This window comes from Bison bison, unplaced genomic scaffold (assembly GCF_000754665.1).
Source record: "Bison bison bison isolate TAMUID 2011002044 unplaced genomic scaffold, Bison_UMD1.0 scf7180017864360, whole genome shotgun sequence".
Taxonomy (NCBI): Eukaryota; Metazoa; Chordata; class Mammalia; order Artiodactyla; family Bovidae; genus Bison; species Bison bison.
Genome location: NW_011494932.1, coordinates 65,069 through 65,850, shown reverse-complemented (window position 1 = coordinate 65,850; position 782 = coordinate 65,069).

Here is a 782-nt window from a genome sequence, read left to right as displayed (position 1 = left end):
CAATATGAGCTCCTCTAAAGGCAGCTTAAATGCAATCTCCTTTAGAACACTCATCTTAACTTGCCTGGGAACTGCTTGAGTACTCCCTTCTTTATATTTTTGTAGATTCATGTACATATGTCTAAAACAGTGTTTATCAGGTGGCTTATCACAAATTATGTGTTTATTTCCTGTGCTAAACTGTGGGTCAGAAGGGCTGTAAATGTGCTCTATTCATCTGTATGTTCAGATACATACAGAGCCTGGTCAGTATTAGATGTTCAAAAGAGTAAATTATTTCTCAAGTAAGTATAATTTCAAAGCTAGACTAATTTATGTTGTTCTGTCTACAATTATATATCTTCCAAACTCGTACTGAAGCTACATTTCGGGGTCAGTATAACATGCAGTAGTTAAACTCAAGGGTTCTGAATTCAAACTCCTGAAATTAAAATTCTATCTCTGCCACTTACTTTAACCTTCTGGTTCTCATTTTTTTTTTTCCATCTGTGAATTAGTAACAGGATTTAATATCTAATTTTTGTGCTTCAAAAATTAAGATGACAGATTTATAAAGATCAAATTTTGTCATATATTTCCTCTACTGTAATTCTTATTTACTCCACTCACTAATATATCCCATGCTCCAGGTACATTAATACAACAGTTACTAATATTTCTATTGTCTCACATTTCTTTACTATGTTTGAGGCAAAATTTAAGTGACTCTTATGCATTATTTATTTGTTCATTTATTCATTCAACAGATTTTATTGAGCACCTATTTTGGATCAGGCACTGTT